At 38.2% G+C, this 27,039-nt stretch overlaps 2 long non-coding RNA genes across 4 annotated transcripts in view; one reads left to right on the forward strand and one right to left on the reverse strand.

The window, feature by feature from the left end:
• LOC145674583 (uncharacterized) overlaps positions 1 to 27,039 on the forward strand; it is a 199,436-nt gene that overhangs the window by 142,738 nt on the left and 29,659 nt on the right. The gene's annotated exons all lie outside the window — the stretch shown is intronic.
• The window catches only part of LOC145674582 (uncharacterized), an 87,562-nt gene continuing 70,874 nt past the window's right edge, over positions 10,352 to 27,039 (reverse strand). The window contains exon 6 of one of the 3 annotated variants that reach the window (XR_014128988.1): positions 10,352 to 12,175. This is a non-coding gene — a long non-coding RNA (uncharacterized LOC145674582). Of the gene's footprint in view, positions 12,176 to 12,667; positions 13,257 to 19,224; positions 23,791 to 27,039 lie in introns of those variants that run through there. The other 2 variants (XR_014128987.1, XR_014128986.1) reach the window with 2 other exon arrangements.

Here is a 27,039-nt window from a genome sequence, read left to right on the forward strand (position 1 = left end):
TGCATTAATATACCCATATGTTATGAAAAGTAATGGACCCCTGTATACGTCCATATAACTATATAGGGTAATAATACCTCATCAAAGGGGATAAATTAGGTCAAAAAACCCCGAAATTTGAATTTTTGGCAATTTTTTACCCATGAAAGGGAACGACATAGACACCCAATACTAATAGAGGTACATACTATGGTCCTAGGCTACCATACCAAATTTTTAGATTTGGCAATTTCCAAAATTTAAGGGGGGTGGTCCTATGTACCCCTGCCAAAATTTAGGGGGTGGGCCATGGTACCCCTGCCAAAATTTAGAGGGGGTGGTCCTAGGTACCCCTAGGTCATTGACCCCGGCCAGGGACCATGGGTCCTGAGGCAGGGACCCAGGGGCCAAAAAGTGAGGCAAAGTGGGGCCCATACTACTGAAGTCCTCTGGACAATAAAATGACAGCTCAGACCTCAAGAATGTGATTTTTCATTTTGTAAAGTTGTTTAATTTTTCCTTTACAATTCTGCACATGGAATGAATTTCCTATTTTTTGACTCTAAAGCAAATTAGTCCACGTGAGTGTGAAGTGAGCGCGGGCTTGCACTCAACTGAGCTCGCACTCACTCGGGCTCGCGCTCATCTCTCTGGACTAAGCTCGCACTCACTCGCGCTCGCGCTCACCAGTCTCAACAGGACTCGCGATCAGTTCTCCCAACTGGGCTCGCGCTCACTCGTGCTCGCACTCACTAATCTTATCTGGGCTCGCACTCACTCGGGCTCGCGCTCATCTCTCTCGACTGAGCTCGCACTCACTCGGGCTCGCGATCACTTCTCCCAACTGGGCTCGCACTCACTGGCGCTCGCGATCACTTCTCCCAACTGGGCTCGCGCTCACTCGGGCTCGCACTCACTTCTCTCGATTGGGCTCGAGCTCACTCGGGCTCGCGCTCACTTATTTCATTGGGGCTCGGGCTCGCGCTCACGAGCGTCGGGCTCGCGAGTTTGGACACCTATGGTATCCCGAAGGCTCTGGAATATTGTTTAAATCGCGAGGTAATTTCCTACTCGTGTTCGAAAGTAGACTTATCTACTAAAAGCCAGTTCTAACATTAACCCTCTTTTGCCCAAATTTTGTTTTCTTTTCATGTTTTCCGATTTAATTAAAAATTCATTATTTTCGTCCTTAAGATGAAAAGAGACCCCCAGTATAGTTCTTTCACATGTAATGTTGATGACCTTCAAATATCTCATGTTTCATTATTAGAACACCAGGCACGAAAGGGTGCGTTTTGATATGAGAAACTTTGATCCATAACTGGAACACCAGGCTAAAGTGAGGGGTCTTTTTCTTGAAACATTATACCGTAATAAATATCCCATGATCTTATATTAACGTTCTATATGAGATACAAATGTTATTAGAAAAATAACATACTTTTGAGATACAAATGTGCTTGGAAAACTATATTATTTTCATCTATCAACATTTCGTATACTAACAAAAGAACTTACGGTAACTTTAAAATGTTTTGTGCAAAATGTAATATAAAACATAACCAAGTATCTCCTTGCTCACTGCAGTTCACTGCTTCAGTTTCACTCCAAGGTACTACCTTGAACTTCCCACTCATTTTCGTAGTGTTCTTTTTGAACATTGCAAATCATACTTGTTTTACTGTTGGTAGTAGCCAATGCCCTTCAGAATCATATCTGACTGATTTAGGTGTTCTTTCAATATGGTCCTTCGATGTTCTCGGTTTTCTACCAACTGTAGGTAGATTTCCACAGGTATATGACTATTATTTCCCTTCGAAAATGCAGATGGTCATAGTTTTCGTCTTCTTTCTTTTCAAACTTTCTGTACAATCTCCAAGTATTGTGAAGAGCGGTTCTATGCAGAAAGCAAATACCGGCCACCACCACTTCTTAGACTTCACTGATATTCTTTATAGAACAAGGTTCTATTTCATTCGATCTATTCCTCCCATATATTTGTTGTGTTAGGCACAATGTTTGGCTGTACTATTAGCACTTTTTTCTTTGGCAGCCCAGCTTTCATCTGCGCTATCTTCAGCACTATCAGCAAAATTTTCAGTAGGAATAATGTAGATACCGGCTTCAGCAAAGTCATTATCTTCCTCCAAGAAAGTCAAGTTCTCTTCTACAGTTAACTCTCTGTGTGTATATACAAAGATACAATTTGCTGAAGAAACTGCCGAAATATTTCGAAAACTATTACAAGCAGCATTCAAAATCTGAATAATTACTATTGTGCTCCATATATCACTTATTCGGCAATGGAGTCGATAACTGGATCACCATATGTGTAACGTATTTTCTTAAGTGGAAAACCAAAATGTTACTAAATTCCATTCCTCACATCGGACTATTTCTTAAGCAAACTAATCTAAGGTAATCTAAAGTTGTAATGTGTGTTGTAGGCCAGTTATCTACACAGTCCTCATTTATTCGCATGGAAGTGCCTGTTTTAAAATATTTACAAGGGTGCATGCACATATTGTACTTTAAAAAATGCTATTTTGTATCTAATTGATATGCAAAGGAAAACTATGAAAACGTTTGAATGGAATGCAAAATGAAATTCTTACTCTTTCAATAGTGTAGCATATTCAACGGACAGTTAGAAATGAGAGTGGTACATGTTGAATCAATTCTGTACACATTTAGTTGTGAACTTAAGCCCTTTATAAAAAGGCCTAATTATCAATGTAAACCTGCTCAAAATAGCAGATCTTTCAATAGAGAATGCAGTTAATGCGTACCCCTACTTGAGTCTGGTGTTCCATTTTTGGAACTCTGGAACTTATGACGTCATATCCTATGTTTGATTTTTATTAACTTTCAATCAAATATTTTATGAAATTCAGTAACCTCTTATTACTTATATATTAAAAGCAAGAGAAGTTCTAAATAAAAATACAAAAATTGTACCCACCTTTTCCTACACGTGGCGGAGCAGAAAGAAATACCGAAATATATGCAACAAGCATTTCTCCTCTCAGTACACACCTTGCTCTCTAGTGACGTCTATTACTACTACTACTTCAGTGACATCTATTTCAAACTTTAAAATAATAATAATAATAATAATAAAAACAAAGATCTCCGTTGTTGAAACCGATTTAATTGAGCAAAAGGTAGCACTTTTTTTTTTCATTATTGGAACACTGGAGAAAACGGTTAAGACAATCCAAATCGGATAATGTAGTGCAGCATTTGCTGTAAAGGTACTTTTGTAAGAGAGTTTTGCAGTCAAAGCAGTTATGATCTGTGCGAGAAAGCTAAAAGCGAATTAATACAGTAACTAAAGAGATACATAGTTAATACGATGAACGTATCGCAGAGCAAGGTAGTTGTTATATTGTCATAAATATAAGCGTGGTAGCATCGAGGTATGAGATTTGTCAAAAGAGTATTACAAATATCATTCGGCGCTCTCCCCGTCACGAACATCGTCTTCTACGTAAGGAAGTAATTCAGAGTTTGGAAGGTGGTCTTGTAAGAACTCCCATGCTGTCTGGCTACCGAAGTTCGTGTAACGTCCTTAGGATAGATACCAAATGACAGCCGTCACATGCACACAGGTGAGTTGTACGGAGACCATTACGACATTGGCAACAATGTTCATTGACACTTCCAGATCCAGCTTTGGACAAGTCAATCAACACTTAAAAAATGTACTTTGTTGTTTTGCTGTGTCTTTATTCAATTTTCGCTTTCACTAGTAATGGCTCGGCTACATTAAGGTTTTATTTAGTTACCAAGTAATGTGTAAGAGTTTCCTTGCAAACATAGAACATATAATTCCCTTCATAAGCGTGATTGTAGTAGTACGACTTTGTGTGTTTCAACTGGTATGGGGAACTTGGTTAGATCAGGAAGCGAAAATGTTGGAAACTCCGGCAGCTGACTACTATCAAGTCCTATGAATGCTCTAGTTTTCCGGTTAAATCTGCTCATTGTCTACAGGTTGATGTAGTCGGTTACGTTTTCCAATTCGATGAAGCACATGTTCAGCTAAGTCAATTTCGTCTCTCGATCGGTATCTTCGCGAGAAGTATGAATTAACAATGGCTGCTGCGATTCTCGTGCCATCTACTAGCTGCAGTACTGATTTAGTCGGCACGATTTTGAGAGTTTTCTAGCATTTAACATCTGTTTACATTTTCGATCATGTATCTGACCAACGTACACTTGTGGGATTCATTCGCTTGAGTAACAGACAACTGATTCCATCCGATTTAAGCAATGTTCCGGAACTTTCCAGAAACCCGCTTTAGTACAATTGGATGTGTCTTGATATTGTCTCTTCGAAACTTCGTAAGAACTACATTTCTATCTTTTATCGTTCTTCTAAAATCCAAAAAGGTACTTCTGGCCGTATACTCTAATGTTAAATTCAACATGCGGTAATTTTCGAAACCGTTGACTCAGCTTGATGATTAGGGTACCTTTTCTTCAGTACGAAAAGATACGTTGATTAGTCGATGTCAATTCTATACAGGTGTAGGGGGTTTTCAGTGGAAAATGGAAATGGCTCTTTAAAGGAACTACAACATTTGCCTTGCGTCGAAATGACACTCTGATATTCTTAGAAGGTTTCTTAGGTTAGAGTCTCTGTAGAAAGTTGAGCAGACAAGCAGTGGTATTTATAGAAAACCCTCACTGACTTGGAAAAATTAAGTAAACGTGTCAACTGTATTTTTCTGTTCATTGTATGTTTTTCGTGTATTAATTCATAGTAGGAATACATATTGTAAATTCACTAAGGTATGTACAGCATCTTATTTTATCAGTATGTCCATTATTTGCACGCACTTTTTTTTTTTTTTTTTTTTTTTTTTTTTGCATAGGTCTACCTTCGTTAACCGGAAGTTTTTGCGAGTCCCGTTCGATTATGCTAAAGGGCTCAATCCATCTGAAGTGGTCTAAAGATGGGGAAAATGGTTGCTCGACCATCTCCGAAAATTATAAAAATTTGAGTGTGACGAACCGCGTGTATGGAAAGGTCAATAACATCATTTACGTTGTCGTATGTACAAGTGTTCCTGAATGGCGGCGTGTTTATTGTCGGTGGAGTGGCATTGTTTGCATTTGAAAGCGTTTACGAAAAGTACAGTTGCTCAGGACGTTGCACGCTTTCCAGTGCTCCTATATTTCCTATTTTTCCTATATTTTTGTGGCATTGCTACTTCCACTTGTGAAACTAACATAAGGAATAAGGTGTGGGTGATTGGAGAACCTTTTGTCTCCACAGTAGGGTGGTTGAATGGATACCCTTCTGTTTTGTCCTTTCCTGCTTGTCTAAAGATAATTACACCAAACAATATACAGTTAGAGTAAAAAGTATTCATACACTTACAAAACGAAATAAAGAATAAACTAGTTTCGTCATATTCATTAAAAAGTTTTATAGAGTAGTGATTTTAAAGACTTATAAATAATTTATTTATATTACCTTCTGCGCTATCAAAAAAGAACATGGCTGATGTTAGTGTTGCTCAGGTAATGATTCAGACCGCATCCTTGAAGATGAATGAATTACAAAAAATTCAAGACAAGCAGAGCAAAGAGAAACGGAAGATGGCAGTTAAGCATATCAGGCACTTAAGAAAATGAAACGGTAACTGATACTTTTGCTGTTGTATATATGTCCTTAGATGCATTAAGTTCTGTGTGCAAATGTGTATTTAGATACTTAACAAACCAACTCTTTGTATCATGTATTTTGTGATTTTATTTTATGAATTTTATGTTGATTTTTACAACTTATGTGTATTATTTAAAAAAAATGATAGGATCTTACAAGTGATGAAATTATTCACATCTTGGTGATGTATAATAACAAACACTGATTTCCTGATGCAGATCTTTTTTACACTTTTCTTATGGTGTTGCTTAGTACTGGTGAACTACAGAAGGTCAATTCACCTAAAATGGCCGAAGTTTGTGCGCTCACCTGCTCACGACAATCTCCACCAACGGTTGTGCTTGATGTGGTGGCCACGAGCTTGGACTATCGCCCTGCAACACAGTTTCCACTGAAGTAGTGCGCGTCGAAGGTGTGTGAGGGGAATTGTAGACCACACCGCTTGACAAGCTTTCCAGAGCCCCGCTATGGTGATCGGACACCTTTGCGCGAAGCCTTGTTTCAGTAGGCAAAAGACGCAGAAATCCATCGGCGACGCATCTGGTGACTTCACAGGTATGGACTAGAAGGGTATAACATATATACCAGTCTCCGTGGCCATACGCCGATAATACACGAACCTTCCGGTTGTCCCTGCCATAAACTGTGGTATGTACGTTGTGTATAAGGGTTCCATGATGTTCGTTTGAAAGTAGGCTGCATTTATCTTATCCTCGGAATTCACACGATGCGTTGGCAACTTCCCACTGGTACAGAAACCTGCCACCACCATGAAGCCTTTCGAAAACTTCTCGCGACATTCACGGCCGAACTCGCCGCGGCCTTTCGCATCATGCGATAAATAAAAAAATGGCCCTGGGTTTATTGGTGTCATCAAGGTAGATCCAGGCTTCATTCAGAGTGACAACCCACCTGAGAGGTACTGTTCATACAACTTTCTTGCATTCGTGAATTTCTCTTGAATGTATCTTGGTGATAACTTATGCACCATCGAATTATGATGTTTTTTCAGTCCCAAATTGTCCTTTACGATACGACACACTGTGCTCTGTGATATCCTGCATGAGGTGGTAAGGTTGCTTTGGGTGAGTGGGTTCTCCTTCACAACTGATGTCCTGATGTTTTTCACAACGCGTGGTGTCCTGGCTGGACATACCCGTTTCCTTTCCACTCTCACGACTTGATCTTGATATTTAGGACCGGTACTTCTACAGCGTGGCTTACCCTTGCTATTGTGCGGCCGTACACATTTTCACAATCACTGACGCACTGAATTGTGAATCGGAAAGTGCACATATGTACCCTTCTCAATAAGGTGTCACTTTAAAAGACATAATAGATGTTCACCACAATAACTTCTACACAGCGTTGTACGTGACTCGGTACTGGATTCACAGACTACTGACTTCTAGTTTCTTCTACGCTGTGCTCGTCATAAGCTCTGTAAAATTGGACACCTTAGGTGAATTGACCTTTGGTACGTACGACAACACTAAGAAACTCGTATAAAATTTTGCAACAAGATAATTACCCATTTAGTTATATTTAGAATACAATGTATGTTCATATAACAATTGGTGTTATTTCCATGTGATATGTTTTTTATTTCTACCTATTGGATAATTGAGATTTTCTTTTTGATAACTTCACGAAACCACCTATATTTTTTTCGTCGTGATCTTCTATTTTTTTTTTTTTCCATTATCATTGAAAAGCCTGACGTAGGTATCAGACGAACTCTAAAGAAAAACGGATGTTTAGAGGAGAAACTGAAGTATACGGAGAATATACACTCTTGCTTCTAAATAAATATGCAGAATTGCAAACCAATACATCAAATCATTACAAAAAGTACAGAAAATTACACTTTTAAAGGGTCTGTATTTTGGAATGGCATAAAGTGTGGGGTTCATAAGTTTTGTGCTGAATATTATTACATGAAAAGAGTCTGTACAAATAAACCACAGCTATGATACTACTGACACCATTGATTTATGGGAGTCCGAAAGTTGAAGTTTGTGATTTTGATGGCATGTTTGGGGCGTAATATCTCAGGAGGGCAAAGAGATAAAAATTGTTGCTTAGGCCACAAAAAAATTCTGTATGTGAATAAACTATTGCAAAAAAATCGTGATTGATATTACCTGGAGAAAAAAGTGAGGACAAGTTAAAAACGCGAAGAAAGCACGCGCGTGACAATGGTCGTAGCCCGGAAAAATTTAAAATTTTTGATATGTCTCATGTTAGATCTCAAAAACTACGCATGGTTCAGCAATTAGGCCCACTTTTGTTTGCGTTCAGTTGTGCAAAAGCTTGGAAGTGGCGTTTGTTCCATCTTTCTAGCTCCATCATCATTGCCATGTTTATATGGTAAGGGGGTTATCTCCCCGTTGCACGCACGACACCCATTATCGAACTGGACGGCGTTATTAAGGCACTTAATGTATCAGCGAAGTATCATTGAAATTCAATCTCAGTTACGGAAGTTAATGTGTTCACAAGGTTGCGTTACACATTTTCATCCTATCCTGCTGAAAATGGCGTATTTGTGAAAATAATTAAAATCATTGTTGTGTCCCTTCTCTCCTATAGCATTACAGCAATAGCTTTCAGTACATGTAATTACAAGTTCTCACAATTACATGATTTAAGCAGTGTTGCAAACTTCAGCAACGATTATCGTATCTCTGGAACAGTTTGAGATATCGAAATAATTACACATCCATTACAAACCATACAAGTAACAAGATATGATACTTACTTCAACATTTTTTTACGAAATAAGTGCTTTCAAAAAATTAAAATTTTCAAGGTTTGGTAACTTCGTTCCTATTCATTCGAAACAAGTCATGCCATGACCATGGTATCCAACACTAAAGTACTTTCGATGTGCATTATCCTGTGCATCTCCGTTATGCTGTATTGGCGTTAGAGACTTTCGAACTTTAGATGTTTGTGATGCTATAACATCCTTAGTTTGCAACACTGAATAAAGGTGGTATTTTAAGTTTACGTTTCACACATTGATTTGAAATGTGTAATAATCTAACGTAGTGCCATTTGAAATGAAATGAAATGTTTGAGTTTTACGTCCCACGGTTATGCCGGTTAGGCTAAAGAGACTGTGATGATGAGAAATGAATGAAATGGTGGAATGAAGAAAGTGGGAGGAAACGGGAGAACCCCGAGAAAACCCACGAGCACGGTGTTTGTCCGCACGGCGCGAGCTGGGATCGAACCAGGGACCCCAAGCACTGGAGGTGAGTAGTGCCATTTGAGAAAATATAACTTTATATTGGGTTGACAACACTGTTTGTTGAGTGTTTCTGTTTAATATATACAAAGATACCCACTTTGTTATAGTAGCTTCGTGCAAAGTTTCGCTTTTCTCTCTCTTTTGGTTTATCCGTTATAGCGGATGGTCAAGATAAATTGTACACTCTGTAAACGTGGCAATGATCATGGAGCTAGAAAGATGGAACAAACGTCACTCGCAAGTTTTTGCACAACTAAACACAGACAAAAGCGGACCTAATTGCTGAACCGTACCTAGTTTTTGAGATCTGACATGAAACATATAAAAACATTTAAATTTTTCCGGGCTACAATCGTTCTCACGCGCGTGCTTTCTTCGCGTTTTTAACATGTTCTCACTTTTTTCTCCAGTAATATCAGTCACGATTTTTTGTTTTTTTTTTAGGCGAAAATTTATTCACATACAGAACTACTTTGTAGCCTAAGCAGCAATTTTTAGCACTTTGCCCTCCTGAGATATTACGCCCCAAACATAGCATCACAATCACAAACTTCAAATTTCGGACCCCCATAAATCTACGATGCTAGTGGTATCATAGCTGTGGGTATTTCTGCAGACTCTTTACATGTAATAGTATTGGGCACAAAATTTATGACACCTCCCCCCACACACACACTTTATGCCACTCGAAATAACAGCCCTTTAAAAATGTAATTTTCTGTATTTTTTCTAAGGGATTCATGTATTAGTTTGCAAACCTGCATATTTATTTAGAAGCAAGAGTGTATGTTCTCCGTGTACCTCAGTCTCTCCTCTAAACATTCGTTTTTGTTTGGAGTTCGTCTGATACGTACTTCCTGAGCAACTGTAGTTTTCGTAAACGCTTGCAATTGCAAAAAATGGCACTCCGCCGACAACAAAGATGGCTACCATTCAGGAACACTTGTACTAATGACAATCTGAATGATGTTATTGACCTTTGCATACTCAAGGTTCGTCACACTCAAAGTTTTATAATTTTCGGAGATGGTCGAGCAACCACCTCTGGATCACTTCGTATGGATTGACACGAAGACAGGTTTTACTGTATTATTGATATTGTTTCTTGTTTACTATTTTATTATTGATTATCGTTTATTTCCATGTTTGTCTCCATCTTTCTATCTTCGATGTTTGCGGAAGATTTAAAGTGTTTTTTTTTTCCTTTAGAGGTTTTCTCAGTACTACTACATAGTGACTGAGAACCCTAACGAAAATTTTAATATAAATTATACGAAAAATTGATTTTAGAGATAGGCATCGGACCCACCACATTTTTCAACACACAGCGAGCAGAGTTTAACATTTACTGGCACAATTTTGTTCAACGATTTTCTGCTATGTTTCCGGCACTAGAAAAGTTCTATGGTTGCTGATATTAAAAAAAAAAAAAAAAAAGTGACACGTGGATTTCACAGGCCTCGTTTGAAACTAACTTAACACCATTCAGGGACTTATACAGAGACCGAAACAAATGATAGTCTGACGGTGCCAGGTTTGAGCTATACGGTGAATGCATTATAACCTCCCAGCCAAGTTCTCTATATTTCTGACGGGTCGTTAAATATGTATGCGGTCTGGCGTTGTCAGTCTGGTATAAGACCAGGGTTCCCACAGGAAATTTGATTTTTGTCAGGGAAATTATTGAAAAGTTATTTAATGTGAGGGAATCAAAGTAATCGTTCTCGAAAATGAAGGCAACTTTGAAGTAATAAGGTTATTTGGGATTTAGAACTAAGTCAATACAACAATATAGAATAATAGGTTACACATGCATTAAGTTATATTAAGGGGGCCGCGGTGGCTCAGTGGTAGAGCGTTCACCTCTGGTGTTTGGGGTCCCGGGTTCGATCCCAGCTCCCGCCAAGTGAACCTTGTGGTGGACAAACACCGTGTGCGTGGGTTTTCTCGGGGTTCTCCCGTTTCCTCCCACTTTCTTCATTCCACCATTTCATTCATTACTCATCATCACTGTCTCCTTTAGCCTAACCGGCATAATCGTGGGACGTAAACCTCAAAGATTTCATTTCATTTCAAGTTATATTAAGGTATGTTGTGCCATGATCTATGGTTAGTTCTTAACTCTGAAATCAGTTGAGTTACAGCATTTTCAATCCCTTAATGGAGACAAAGTTTGGCACCTCTGATCTTCTGAGCTGATATAACTTTTCAACAGATTGACCCGTTTATATATAGGGTGTGCGTATATTCGAACATAATTCTTAAATACAAATGCACCGGTTGTTTCACATAAACTTCATGAGGATATAACAATAGTATTCGGAGCTAAACCACGAAACTTCTCGAGGGCCGAGGTGGCTCAGTGGTAGAGCGTTCACCTCTGGTGCATGGGGTTCTTGATTCAATTCCAACTCGCGTCAAGTGAGCTTTATTATCATTATTATTAAATATTCTGCCTTTCGGCACGTCCTGGGACTAAAGAGTTTTTTTTTCTTTTTTCTATTTTAGATTTAGGCCTGGAAATGTTTTTTTTCACGTTTTTCGATCCTCAGCTTCCTCTTTTAACCCCCATATCTTCTCCTGTGTCTCAAATCATTGATCAGCTGTGTTCTTCTTCCTATTCACCGCTTTCCATCCATCTTTGCTTCTATGGCGATATGAAAAAGACAATCTCTTTGCAACATCTGTTCAATCCAATTGATCTTCCTACGAAGGGTGGTGGCTAGCAATGTCTTCTTCCCTCCTATCAGTTTTAAAACATCTTCGTTTGTTGCTCTCTCTGTCCATTTTATCTTCTCCATCTTCCTCCAACACCACATTTCGAAGCTTTTGTATTTCTTCTCTAACTTTCGTAATGTCCAAGTCTCTGAACCATACACTCCAATGCTCCATATATAGCACTTGATCAACTCCTTCCTAAGTCCAATATTGAGCCTGCTAATTAAGAGTTTTTTTTTTTTTTTTTTTTTTTTTTTGAATGCTTCTTTCACTACGGCAATTCTTAACCCGCTCTCTTTGCTACAGTAAGGATCTCTTGTCAAAATACTTCCCAGATACTTGAAATTCTTGACCTCTTAAAGTTCTGTTTGTTCTACTCTGGCCCGTAAGAGCGCATTTCCTCGGGATATTCTCATGACTTTCGACTTTTCAATGTTGATTTCCATTCCATATTGTTTCCGTGTGTCAACTATTTTGTCAATCATCTTCTGTAGTCCTCCGTGGTCACGGCGCTGACTATAGTGCATCAGGCGACTGTTTTGTAGCTATTTTATAGAAGACAATGTATATATTAAGATCAGTTATTAGCTTTATTGTCTGTAACCTTAAATTCACATTGCAAAAACCCGAAAATATTCTTATAGATCAAGGATTTTGAAACAGATATTATAAACCTAGGAATATGACCAATCTTGGAACGTATCTGCATGTTAAGAACCGCATTCCAATAGTTATTAGTAAAATCAAATTAATGGTAGAAATGTATTGCTGCGTCCCACTGTACTTGGCAAAGAGTGTCCCATAAAAAACGCAACTTTGCAATGCCCGCCATTTTTGTTCTAGTAAATTGGGAGCACTGAGCGTTACACGATTCTCATCTGTTGTCTTTATGGTTAGTAGTCAGGGAGCGCCGAATAGCGCATGATCGTTGTCTGTTTTCTGTACGGATATAGAGGAATAGAGCACGTCAAGACGGAACAGCGTCTTGTCATAGTGAAAACTTATTACAAGGTTTAATAACCACAACCAAACCGGTTTTCTGAAATTTAGCAATCCGTCTCATCACACTGGACTTATTCGGTGCATTACGTTGACCAAACATTCCACGGAGTTTGCGAAAAGTCTCTGTACAACATGCACCACATTTGTAATAAGTTTTCACTATAACACGCTGTTCCGTCATGAGGCGGTCCATTCCTATCCTTACACAAAACATATGAAAATCGTGTAACGTTCAGTGCTGCCAACTTACTAGGACAGAAATGGCGGCCATTTCAAAAGTTGCATTCTTTATGAAATACTCTTTAGTTCTGCAGTGTATTTAAGAAACTGAAAATACTGTAATTTACAAGTTACTTGGTGCTTTTGATTACAAAAGAAGTTTTCTGAATTTATAAATATGTTTGATGTAAGATTGATGGCACAACGTTTGCCAAGAGTAACTAAGGGTGTTAGGTTATATTCATTATCAAGCACATTTCGAAACACTCAACTGCCCTGTACCCAAATCAATCTTCTTAATTTAACGGTTTATTTTCCTTAATAGTCAATCCTCACGGCGGTTATGATCGCGATCCTATCCTCTTCTAGCCGGGAAATCACTAATTTGGCATGTTTTCTTCTTGCCTGTAAAAAAAAAAAAAAAAAAAAAAATATTCCTAACATACACTTACATCAGTGTAACACTCGGTTAAAATAACATCAATCCAATGTTAATAAAATTGATAAGTTCTTGTTGGGAAGTAACTTCAGCCAAGACTTCCCCAATTCTATTTATAGTGGATTGATGTTATTTCAAGTAAGTGATATAGATCATGATGCCATATTAATGGTTGCCCAGATCGTGACCATGACCCCGTGTGAGCTGAAATATTGAAAAAAATAAACTCTTAAGTTAAGAATATTGGTTTGGGTACAAGGCAGGCAACATTTCATTAAGGCGTACTTAGGCATAGCAAACAGGGAAAAGTCTTTTTCAACGTATATACACAAATGCACAGGTTTATTTTTATCTTCGATCACAAAATCCTCAATGTATTTTAAGATAAATTACTAAAAGTGATACAAACTAGAGCTTTGCAGAGAGAAGGCATGATCGTCCATCTGAAATTTTTCTAAATGAAAATTGTTCAACAAGAACTTCACCAGAAAACTATAGCGTAGAAATCTCTATCACAGACATCAGCTTACTCGACGAAAAATTCTGTTTGAAAAAAATTATTCAGGATCATTTCTACGGCAGTAGATTTCATGGTTGTGATCTCGTGTTTTATTTTACCAATATGCATTCTCTCAATATATGTTTCAGCATACTTACAGGTATAAGAGCGTGAAAAACAACAAGGTAAATTTGACTCTAAAACCCAGAGTTTTCTGTGTAGCTAATTAATTTTTAGTATATTGCAGATACCAAGGAGAGGAAAGTCTGACAGCAATTACAATCTTCTACGTTAAATCGTCTGGTACCTAGAGCAATTTAAAGATGGCGCATCGACTTGAACATTACTTGAAGGAAGAGTCGCTTTTTATGGGCTAAGGGAAAGAAACCATCCGACATTCATAAAGAACTAGTGGAGATCTATGAAGAGAGTGTTATGTTACATAAGCAAGTGTATGTGTGGTGAAATGCTTTCGTAAGTGGTACAAGGACTGTGATAGATGAGAACACAAGTGGAAGACCCCAACGTCCATCGCCGACAGGAATGTATGTGACGTTCATGCGATGATACGCGGATGAGATTGCATGACATTGCAGATGCATTTCAAATGAAATGAAATGAAATTTTTGAGTTTTACGTCCCACGGTTATGCCGGTTAGGCTAAGGAGACGGTGATGATGAGTGATAAATGAAATGGTGGAATCAAGAAAAAGGGAGAAAACGGGAGAACCCCGAAAAAACCCACGTACACGGTGTTTGTCCACCACAAATTTCACTTGGCAGGGGCTGGGATCGAACCCGGGACCCCAAGCACCAGAGGTGAACGCTCTACCACTGAGCCACCGCGGCCCCAGATGCATTTCAAATCTCATGAGGTTCAGTCAGGAGTATCGTCTACGACCAACTTGACTTGAAGAAAGTGTGTGTGCGCTGGGTGCCAAAACATCTGAGTGAGGGCCAAAAACACATTCGAATTTGCATTTCCCTGACATACTTCACACGATATGTTCACGAAGAAGATTCATTCTTTCATTGCATCATAACAGGCGATGAAACCCCAATATCTCTATGGACACCTGAATCAAAACGCCAGAGCATGACATGGAAACACATTCGTCGTCACCGCACGCCAAGAAATTCAAGACCAAAACATATGCCAAGAAAACAATGGCTACTATGTTTTGGGTCTGTCAGTGTGTTGAATTTCTCGCAAAGGGTACGAGTATTACTGCGGACACCTACTGCCAAACTGTGGACAGGCTGAAAGCAGCCATATGTCAGGAACAAAAAGGGGCACTACGAGAGAGGTTGTAGTTACTGCACGATAACGCACAATCACATGCAGCCGAACAGACTCGTCCGCACATCATGTGTTTGAATTGTGAAATTCTTAATTATCCCCCGTATAGCCGTGATTTAGCATGTTCCAAGTACCATTTGTTTGGACTCTAAAGAAACACTTGCGTGGACAGCGTTCGATACACTGGAACAGGCACAACAGGCTACACAGTTACCTCGTTAGAGAACCTGAAGGAACATTTCTTTGTAAAGGGCATGGACGATTTGGGGTCACGTTGGAATGCATGTTTGGACCGCAATGGTTCCTATGTCGAATATTAGTGTGATACCATGTATCAAGCACGATACAGTTTCAGATATTTATTACTGCACGTTTTTTCAGTATATCAAAAATTCACCTTAGCTTTTGATACATCTTTGTACTTTCTTGTACCTTTGTACTACATAAATTTGTTGTGAAATTTTGCCACTGGGTATTAATCACAAGAGAAAACAAGTTTTCTAAAAAAGAAAAAGCTTTGTGTTTCCACTCACCAGACAGGGAGATAGGTAGAGAAAAATATTGACGATTGTGACTGCAATTCAAACTAAATTTTCAATGACAAAAAAGTTTCAAAATACTCTGATATTCCGAGTACCGTTTGTATTCATATTTTGAAGAAGTTACAGTAAGCAGATAATGAGTGTATGCATTAGAGCCTTCAATTTTAATGTTGTGACACTTTCCACTAAGTGACATACCAATTGGCAAAAGAAAATCCATATTTCTTTTTCACCGTGTGTTAGAGTAGAGAGGTTTTCAAAGAGAGGTAGGTGGCCTGTCTTTTTTTTTCTTTTTATTCTTTTTTTCAAACAAGAATATACATTAACACTCGCCCAACGGAGATCGGGTCATTTTCGACTCATAAATGTTTTATTTTAACTTTTTTCCAATTTCTTCTTCCTTTTTCCGGTCATCGTCCTAGGTACGCTTCTTTTAACTTACGTACCATGCAATACCACTTCTATTACCCTAGCATTCTTTATTTGTCAACCACAAATAAACAATTCTTTGTCTGGGTCTTGAATGACCCGGTTTTCGCTGTTTACGTGAAGGATATTTTATTAGTCTTGTCCACCTCACACCGTCCGATTGTTGCGATTTTACTCCTTTTACATGATCACTTCTACTCTTTGCTCATTCCCTTAGCATGCTCCAACATGTCAGCAGTGTTGTAAAGTGGCAAAAAATTCCCACAAAGCAGGAAATTCATATCAGTGGTTGAAATGCAGGATATTTTATTCCAAATATGTAGGATATGAGATAATTTTCTTAAATATATGTAGCAATGGAAACGCATGGTGATATATATGCATATCTGGGTGTGTTTGTGTGTGTTATATATTTGTGGGAAACATTGAATCATATTAGAAAATTTCATGTCTGCGAACGGGAAATTTCCCTTCACGAACTGGTAAACTGCCTGTCAGAGTAAATATCAAACATTTTAGTCCAACTTCAATCATGCAGAAGAAGAATGAAAATAATCTGTGCGTTTCTTTTCTCTGTGTGGTAATAATGTCCGAGCAAAAGTTTTTGAAAACTTCAGATGAGATATTTCATGAACTGATTAGACAGCAGGAAGAAACTGCTGAAGCTATCATAGTCTGGGTTCTGGCTGGCCCCTCTCCCCAATTTTTAACCTCTGGATCCGCCACTGAAGATCAATATGCTCATCACTAGTATCAAGCTTTAAATTAATTGGAAATTTAGTAATACAGTGAAACCTCTCTAAAGCGGACAGCAGTGGGGAATCAAAAATTGTCCGCTATAGGGAGGTGTCCGCCTTCAAGAGGTTTCAGTATTTTGTTATGTAAATTAATGAGCAAAGTAATATACAATTAGAATTTTTTTTTTTTTTTTTTTTTTGCATGAATCACGTATTTACGAATATTACATGCATTATCCTCTGTCATCCAATACTCTATGTTCGAGGCACAACATGGAAATAACATGTTATAGTTCTCTGCACTTTACACTTATCAGTACTTCCATCGTTTTCAGTATGGTGCTTTAATTTGTGGGGTAATTGCAGTCCTGAGTGTCCTTTTTGAGACAATATACATACATCAGGGCAAAAAATAATAAACGTGTCTTCTGGTTGGTTAGAGACTCCAACGGGACAGTAGCTTAACGTGTCATCCCTAACGGCGGGCAACTGCCAATCACTTTTGTGTCTAAAACAGCTTGGGTGGAAGTGGGATGCAAGCAAAGGACATAAAACAGAGACGCTTCGTCTGGGTCAATGAGCAGACAGTTGAGGGGGCAAAATGTCACAATGCTGCCTTGGTGACACATGTATGAATTACTAAAAATGTATTTTTACTACCCTTTTCAACTTATTTCTAGAGGAAGTGTCCGTACTAGAGAGTGTCCGCTTTAGAGAGGTTTGCCAATGTTTTTTCCTATTACAGTGTTTGGGGATTACAAAATTTGTCCGTTAAGGGAGGTGTCCGCTTTATAGAGGTGTCCGTTAGTAGAGGTTTCACTGTAATACTATGTTCTCCTTAGAAAACAACTAAAATATTGATGGGTCAAAACTGACCCTATGTTCGTCGGATACGTTATTTCTAGTATCTTCGCTGGGCGAGTGTTAAGGGTTACACTTTCCTTCTCCCTTCCACCTTTTTAACTTAAAGCTACTAAAGAACATAAAAATTTAGCAAATGAGACACATAGTACCCACAGAAGTTATTAAATAAACTAATTTTCTAAAATTATTTAAAGATATGAATCGACACATGTTTAAAACAACTTGTGTACGTACTTTCATTTACATGTCCAATATTTAAAGTGCCATTAGCTGATTTGTTTCGGTGTTTCCTGATACTTTTCTCAGCAGATCGGGAAACTCACTGACAATCTGTGTCACTTCTCAAAATGTACTGTTGCACTATTTTGTATACATGAAAATGTAAAATCTCTTGAATTAGAAATGAAATCTTTGAGTTTAACGTCCCACGTCTATGCCCTTTAGACTAAGGGAGACGATGATTAAAGCAAATGAATGATGATGGAAGAATTGGTGGAATGAGAAAGCGGGAGCTCCCCGGAAAACCCATGGATACGATGTTGTCCACCACAAACTTACTTGGACGGGGATCGAACAAGGGATCCCACATACCAGAAGTAAGCGCTTTACCACTGAACCACCGTGCCTCTCTCTTGTATTAGAATCCTTCTGTCTTTCGAAATTGTTTATTACTGTGAAAAACTTATGGAAAACACTTCTCTGAACACTTACGTAATTAATTTAAGTTCGTAGAAACTCACTTTTAAAACGCACTTTGTTAAAAAGCTGTTATAATCTTAAATTCATAAAAGGATTCTCGTTCAAGGAAATTTACATTTTTACATAAACAAAATAAATGGAGGTGCCAGAGAATGCTGAAGAAGGTGCCAGGGGAACGCCGAAACAGTACAGTTAATAGTACACATTAAATATTAGACGCAGCAGAAAAAAACAGCATGTATACATTTTTTTTTTAACATTGGTATAGACCAGTAAATTGCCTAAACAATTATTACGTCAAAAACTGCTCATCACCGTAGCTTTGTAATCCGTAGGACAAGGTCTGGAAACACTTTTTAAATTAATAGCATTTTGCAGACATTACCTGGATCATTTTCTAGATTTTTGATGTCCTTCATTGTCTTTAAGCTATTTACTAAAATTCAAGACAATGGAAATACGCGTAGGAAAGTCTTCTTGCTTCCCATCGGTTTTAAATTGCAACTTAGAATAGACCACAGAAACTCTATTAGAAAGGTTGATTGTATTGGAGCATCAAATAGAAGGTGTTCCAAAATGATTTTTCAACTTTTATCGCGTGAAAGTCAGAAATGGGGATAGATAGAAAGCTGCGGTTTCTGACATAATGTTCACACACACCTAAAGTTTCACTAGCCATTTAACAGAGTTCAATGTGTGTGCCATGTGTAGCATGCAGAATATCTAATTCCAGTTCCACCCACGTCCGGCCAAGTATGTCCTCCGTAACGTGTTCAAGTGCTGCGCCGATGCGAGCTCTCAGTTCATGCAGATCCTTGGACTGGGGGCTTATAGACTACATCCTTTACAAAGCCCCCCCCCCCTTTCAATTTCAGGTGTTCGGACTTATGGAGATGCAAACTGTTCCAACATGTCCAGATGAACTGCCGTGGTGATTGACGCCTCTGCAAAGAAACACGGTTCCACCACACGCTCATGAAACAGACCACACCACACGTTTACCTTTGGACTGTCGCGCACAATTTCTAGGCTTACGTGGGGGTTCTCGGAGCCCCATATCCGCACATTGTATCGGTTTACCATTCCGGAAAAACCTTTGTTAGAAAGTCTGGGTCCCTGTCGATACGATCTAGAATCTCAATTGCAAACGCTTTGGCTTGCCATAAAGTTGAAGCATATGCAGCACTTGTGGCTTATAGACATGCAGCTTTAGGGGCTTGTGTAGCAATCTATGCACCGTGCTCGGTGGCAGCTGCAATTGTAGAGATGCTTGACGGATTGATTTCGTTGGGCTCCGGAGAAATGCCTGTTGCAGCCGTTCCATATTTGCTTCACTCGTGTTCGAACGTTCAGAACTTATCCTCTACATGACACACCCAGTTTCCTTGAACACCCTGTAGCACTGCCCGATGGTCGGATGTGATGTGGGTGTCCGTCTGTAACGCATCCGGAAGTTCCGCTGGATCTGGGTGGCAGATTTGGTTTCTATCCACCATTCCACACACTATGCCATCTCCTGAGTGGTTGCCATTTTCGTTAATGCCTCACCTCTAAAGACAAACAAAAACAGCTAAAATTAGAGAAGAGAGATTTGTTGGCAGTGTTGGTAAGTTTAGGTGTGTGTGAACATCATGCCGCAAACCGTACCTTTCTATGTACCCCATTTCTGACTTATACGCGATCAAAGTTGGAAAGAACATTTTGGAACACCTTGTATTAGGTATCTCATATGTATTATGTTATTTACCCCTTTAGGGACGGATATCAGTCTTTCTTCAGAGAAGCAAAGAAATGGATCCCTTGAAAAACACCCAAGAATATGTTTTTGTTTTATCTGTCCTACGTAACTATCTTCGTACGTACAGAGATGACTATAGAAACGTCAAGTATTTGACGGATTAGTGAAGGAAGTATTGTATCCTCTCAGTTTTTTTTTTTTTTTTTTTTGTTTGTTTTTTTTAAACAGGGTACTAATGCCATGTCATAACTTCCTGTAGGCTTTTTGTATTTCACACCAATAAAAGCAAAGGCATGTTTATTGACTAAATCCCTGGTACCGCTCTTTGCTCTGGTACTGTCAGTTGGATAAATGTTTCAACCGAACTGTTTAACTTTTTTTTTTCCTCAAGGTGTTCATACTATAACCATCTTCCCACAAGTTGACTTCAATAGCGCTAACGTTGTTATTTGAATACTGCTTAGAGGCTATGTGAAACACGTTCTTTCAAATGGTAGCTCTCGTTTTACTTATTGCGCGTCAAATCTCTGTGTATTTGTCTCTATATAAGGTAACTGTCCGAATAATTGACAGTATAAGATCAGCATTTGACAAATTGCAAGTTTTTTCACCCTTGAGATAGGCCTGACTTACTGATCTCTCGTATAGGTACGAAGGCATCCTTCCTTCATTCATGCACACTATCAGAAAAATAATAGACAGATAATAATTATTTTTAAAAATATGTACACGAAAGGTTGAATCATTGTACCAGAAATTGACACTATGATTTGAGATAATCACCAGTAATTGACATCTCTTAATATCTTATTCCAATGAACCATAAAATTTTTTACCAACTTACCAAGCTGCTTTATGAGTTTTTACTTACATAAACATATGTTTATTTCTTTCTCTAACAGAGCTATTACAGTATTTTTGTATATAACTGATGTTAATACTGAAATAATACAAATCTTCATAGCACAGAAAAAGAAAATTCACTGGAAAATTCACTTTATGACTAAAAAGCTATGGGTAAAATATAGGGTGAGACAAAAGTCTGGATATACCCCTATAAAAGTCAAACGGTGTGAGGAATCAAAATGTCGTTTGGTATGGGGCATCCATAGGTGGGGCCGCAACTTATAGAGGCTATGGCGACAGCGGCAGCCATTTTCGATTTGGGTCACGTTTTTGACATGGGAAGGGGGTCATGTCGCATATCATTTTACACTGGTTTTTTTCTGGGGATTACACCTGTGCAATCCGTTTTGCGACATCTTTATTTATGTAGGAGTTATGACCTGTCAAAGTTTGGGACACTTGTCAGAGTCGGCATTACAGCATATGCTAAATATGACCTCCATTGCGCTGTATACATAACTAGAGTCTATTTTGCCAGTCCTGCTGCACACGTCGCAGGGTCTGTGGGTCAACAGAGACACATTGGTTATATATTCGTAAAAGGGTTTTCCAGTCATTCATCGCGACGAACTTTTTCTTATTGGCCACTCGTCAGAAACATTCTGCACAACTTCACCTGGAATGCGAGCATACGGGAACACTTTAAATGGCAGGACAGTACCATTGGCACATGCAGTCAGAGGTACGGTGATGGATTTTTTTTTATCTGAACCTTAAATTATGTTATACATTTTTTTTTTCTCCTCGTGGCCCAATCACTTTATTAGATTTTGGATTCAAATGGAATGCGGCTTTGTCGCAGTTGAAAACACGAGACGAACTCTGAAGAACTTCAATCAGCTTTTTGTCTTCCATTTATGGTTGTATTTCGTTAAACCAGTTACGAATTTGCTGTTCGGAGATATTCGCACGCTGGCTTTTGAGCTGCTCAGGTATTCATTCAGCTAATTCGGGGTGACGCCCCATGAATGATTCATACCAATGGCGGCCAGGTTTCGGTGAATGGATTTTGACGGTTAAAGCTCAAGACATTTTTCTGAACTGTCACTAGTACATCGTATTTCATTAATGGGAAACCACGCTTTGCAATCGAAAGTACCCAATCAACAATGCGGTTTTCTTCGGTCTCAGTAAGTACTGTCTGTTGCCCCGTTTTCCTACCCTCTGGAGTCCTTACTGAACACTTGTGTTAGTAAGGTTGTTCTAGGAACCTCGAACTGTTTGGTTGCAGTTGCACATGACATTCTACTCTCACTGCTGCGATTGCCTTCGACACTGCACTTTTAGTACTCGAAGAAAGGCTTCGATTTACCTGAATTACATTTGATGGTTTCGTCTTTCTTCTAGGCTTATAGATGATTCACAATTGTAAAGAAACACAGTAGAAACTTTCCTTGGTTTAATCAGTGTAAAGCATTTATAGTATGCATAAACAAATGTCTTTTTTACTAATTGGCTAATGTAGGCTAGGCACTTACTTAAAAGTCACACTTAACACTCAAACAGACAAAGAAAAATAAAGAAAAAGGCACAAGAGTACTAAACCCCGTACCAAGAGGTACTTACCACTTTAAGAGAAAAAATTAAAAAGCTAGGTCGGTTCTCTGTTAATCACAAAGGTGTCAACCCAGGACCTTTCGATTTATAACAACTTAGGTGTGCCTTGGGAAATTTTTTCTACAATTTTTCTGCAGTAGCCTAGTAATTGACACCCCCTGTCAACTACTAGGATTTTATAAGAAATAATGTTTTTAACTTTATCACTCAACTTAACTCCAAGGAAATACACGGTATACAAATTTCTACTGATATTTATTGAGTACAGGAAAATCACCAGTAATTATAGCAGATGACCTGTGACCAATAATTGACACCCCCTGAAAACTTGCTTTTACTTTCAAAAAGCTACATTTATCGGTTTAGTCTGATCTATTAGTCTTTCAGTTGCCTCAAAACATCTTCAACTCGTCAGTTTTTATTATCACCTATTTGAAGGGTAAGGGAAAATAAAGAAGGAATGTCACAAAACTGCATTTTCGAGAAAACGGCGTTTTAACATTGAAAACCGAGTAAAAAGAATAGTGTTATTAAATCCTTCGTCGCTTTTTAAATGGACATTTCTACAACTAGGCATGCATGGCATATACAGTCAAATAGTACCAAGAGTCACCAACAGATAGGACAAAGCACCCGAAAAAGCACATACATGGACATTCCTTGTTTTTTTCCCTTACCCTTCATTTGATATGCACCGGATACAAAAACAGCCTGCCTTAAGACAAACCGTTACTAGAAGTCTGATAAAACAGTTCACTTCTTACTGTCCATCAATGTTCTGCTATCTTTGAAGTACTACTACCGAGCAGCAAATATTATCAGTAGTGTAGGATTGACAACACCACAAAGGAATAAAAGATAACAGCATTTGCTCGTACCTAGCCCCGCAGTCTTGTTGTGGCGAAAAAAAGACGACAGTGTCAATTACTGGTACACTGTCAATTACTGGGACAGTTATCCTACTAGCTGTCTGATATGCCTATTTGAAATACTTATGTGTAAAATTTATTCAAGTGTATTCGCATAACTAACTAACTAACTAAACTCTATGGCCCAGGGAACCCGAAGGTTCAATGCCACGTTAACAAAAACTTCCCACTGACTTCTATCCTTACCCAACTGGACGCACTTTCTACCTTGTATTTCTATTTCTGCGAGATCCATCTTAATATTGTTCTCCCATCTGCGCCTAGGTCTTCCTAATGGTTGCTTCCCAATTGGTCTTCCAGCTAACAAGGGAAGAGAGGGAGATTATAAATCGAAGTTGAAGATGGTTTATACACCAATCGAAAGCACTAAGGAACTCTATTAAGAAACTGTAATAAATTTTTTCCGAATGCATATACTGTGCGAGTTATATGAACATACAGATTGTCCAGGAAGTCCATTGCCACCCCTAGAAATCGCAAACGGTGAGACAGATGGCAAAACAGGAAAACACGTGTTCAATCATTTTAAACGTACAACATATCAAAGCAAAAATTGTTGTCCCAGGGTCACCCGCAGGGCCCCAGGCGGGGTCCAACTCAAAAATGTTAAATGGTAAGGGGGGTCAAGTAGCATATCGTTGGAAAGCTATTGGGAAATGAAAGAAGACAGAACAAATTTCTACTCTCTAAAATTACCCTGTGCAAAATTGCTGCCGGACAAAACGTCAGCAAAAATGTCATTGTAAAGCTCATGGCCACTCTCAGATCTGAAACGGTGGGACAGATGTCAAAACAGGAAAACACATGTTTCATCGTTGCAAAAGTACAATGATTCAAAGTGAACATATTAGTCCCACGGTCCCCCGCAGGGTCCCAGACAGGATCATACTCAAAATTTTCAAATGGAAGGGGAAGGGGGTAAAGTAGCATATCGTTTGAAAGATGTTGTTAAATGAAAGCAGATGGAACAAGTCCAGATACTCTACGATAATTTTGCCCGGAAATTTTGCGCCCTGAATAAAATGAACAATGACACTTCCGATGTCGTTTAAATTCGAATTCAGCGCCGCAACTTGGGGCAGGGGGATATATATAAAAAATATCGAAAATGAAAGATGATAGTGCCGAATCCATAGGTTTCGGGGACGCTGAGATGAGCAGTGACATTTCTGATGCCGTTTAAATCCAAATTAAATCCCACTTAAATATCGAAAATGACTGATACCAGAAGACGCTTCAGTAATAGTGAAAAGTGTCTGACTAACGGAACATATTACTAATTTTTCTTATTTTAACCCAGCGAAGCGGGTAATTGACGTTAGTATATCTATCCCTAATATTAGGACAATACTTAAATTTACTAACAACATTTTTATTGTTTCTCGGGCTTTTTTAAAAATTGATTTTTCATACTCTGTATATCATCTTAAACACTCATCATGTGGCTAAAATTACTGTAATCCATGGTATACAAATATATGTAGGAGGATCTTTGTAACTGGAGAGGTATTGGACCGAATTCTTAAAAACATGGATTATACGCAAAATGAATTTTGTTCAAAAACCGTATCGTATAGATCAATTATATTGAATAGTTTTCTTATTCCTTGAAATTTTGATTACTGAAAGTTACTTGCACTTGCCAGATTTCATCTCTGCCCTGAAGCTTTGTTCACTGAGGATAAAAAGTAGGAATAACAGTAATAAGCAGGGTTGGCAGAAACCATGGTTTTTATTGAAAAAAAAAAGGTTTTTTTTTTGGTTTAAACCCGGTTTTTTTGGTTTAAACCAGGTTTTTTTTTGGGGGTTTAAATAATTTACTCTATGTATTTATATTAGATATGGACAGAAATTAGTTTGTTTCGCCTTGGTGTTATTATGCAACAACAAGGTTATGCTGGAAGGGGTCACATAAGCTTACAGCGGAATCCAAACCGCTTCTCGACTTACACCCAAGAGAAATTGTCCATTTGGACACGAAACCGGGACTAATTGGTGACAAATGCGGTTGCCGACTCACTCAGGAAGGACTCCTGATAAAAATACGTTGTGCTGATCTTTACATAGACGTACTTGTTAATTTAATTGTCAAGAGTCATTTCAAAAGGACAAAAAGATAAACAGTTACACAAGTAGAATTACATATAAATCGGGAATCTCCCGCCTTAGCCATTGGGAAAATCCTGTTATTACTTTAAATGTATTTGTATGTAAAATTTTAAGATCAACAACGCTAATCACTACGCTAAAACTGAGGTACTAAATTACAAATTTTGGTATGTAGATATCATTCAATAAAATTAAAACAAAGTCAAATCCAAGTTGGTGTTGGAAGCTACGTAGGCAGTTGATAAATTTTGCCAATTTCTATCAATAACAGGCAAGCTTGGCTTCTTTTTAAAACAACAGGCATTCATTCAAGTAGAAATATATAATTTGGGTTCATTTCGTATGTTTAGGCTTAGCATCCTTATGAAATACCAAGGTTATCACGGAGAAGACTTTCGCTTAAAGGGACACCTCGAATTGCTACTTGGTTTACACTTGAAAGATGGGTTGTGGTTCGACCGAGAATTGAACATGGGACCCCTTGATTAAAAGGTGAAAAGTAGATAAACGTAATGCGGATGGTTTGATATGTGGAAACGTCACCATTAATTTCACACGATTTAAAGCATTTTTCGTTTTTTTTTTTTTTTTTTGTTTAAACCAGTTGGTTTTTTTGAAAAAAAAAAAAAAGCTGGTTTAAACCATGGTTTAAACCAACTGGTAATAAGTACATCAAGAAAACACAAAAAAGGAGTTCATTAGAGTAGATCACTGCAGAAACACCTTGTCGATTCATGCCAGCCACATTCTAGATGAAGAAACAGACGACCCCAACAGAGGTCTGTTGAATGCTGTTTAGCATACATTTCTTTCATTCGAAGATAGAGGGTGGCGCAATACTTGCCTACCAAGTGCAAAACTAATTTTCTCTGCAATTACATCGTAAAATGTGACAAAACCTATGTGACACATTATATACATCTGGTGGTTTCTAAACTCTTTAATTTTATTTTATTATTTTTTTATTTTTATTTTTATTTATTTATGTATTTTTAATGAAGTCAGCTAAAGAATGTGAATTTTTTGAGATTAAAAGGAATATTCTTTACACAGGGGTATTCAATTTTGAGATAAGATTACGTGAAATCTTTGAAATTGAGGGAAAATATGTGAAACATCTTGCAATATAAATGACAGGATATGTATAACAGTAAACAGAAGAGAAAGCTTAGTACTCACTGCAATATTTATTAACAAATTAAGGAACGTTTCCGAGAATGACGATCCTCTTCATCAGGTTCAATAAATCTGAAAAATGTTACGAATAAAGAAAAAAAGGGGAGGGGAGTGAAAGGTGAAGGGGTAAAAGGAAATTTGAAGCGCATGCAAAATTTCACGTCACAAAACAGGCAACACGTTCCACGTAAATCAACGCAGCTACTCACTAACGTGCTTCAGACATACAGAATTAGTCATCCTATACGACAAGACTAGCACCGA

The sequence above is a fragment of the Thermobia domestica genome, chromosome 17, assembly GCF_964235325.1.
Source record: "Thermobia domestica chromosome 17, izTheDome1.hap1.1, whole genome shotgun sequence".
Taxonomy (NCBI): Eukaryota; Metazoa; Arthropoda; class Insecta; order Zygentoma; family Lepismatidae; genus Thermobia; species Thermobia domestica.